Source organism: Propithecus coquereli, unplaced genomic scaffold (genome assembly GCF_000956105.1).
Source record: "Propithecus coquereli isolate 6110/MARCELLA unplaced genomic scaffold, Pcoq_1.0 Scaffold775, whole genome shotgun sequence".
Classification (NCBI taxonomy): Eukaryota; Metazoa; Chordata; class Mammalia; order Primates; family Indriidae; genus Propithecus; species Propithecus coquereli.
Window position 1 is genome coordinate 362957 of NW_012153896.1, and position 459 is coordinate 363415.

Here is a 459-nt window from a genome sequence, read left to right on the forward strand (position 1 = left end):
GGAGTGTGGTCTTTCAGCTCATGTTCCTGCTCACCTGTCCTCTACCTGGCTCAGCAGGGGATGTGGTGTCGGGCCCCCAGAGGCTGACCACACCCCCTCTCCCATTCTCCTGCACCCAGTTTCCAGGACCTGGAGCTGGGGCCATCCCTCGAGCATTGCTGAGCTGGAGCTGCGGACCCCACCCCAGGGGATGGGCCAAGCAGTGTCTGTGCTCCCCTCAGCCCCTGCCTCCTTCCCCCCTCCACGCCAGCGCAGGGGCTGCAGCCACCTCCCGCAGCCCAGCCAGACCGCCCTGTTCGGGTCCTGGGCCCCAGTCCAGGAGCTGTGCGAGGATGGCGCGGCCCAGGGTGTGGTGGCAGGTAGGGGGTCCAGGAGGGGGCAAGGCCAAGCCTAGGTGGCTCTGGAGCCCCTGCCTGGTGGAGGAAACAGATTTTCCCATCTCGGGAGGAGACAGACATG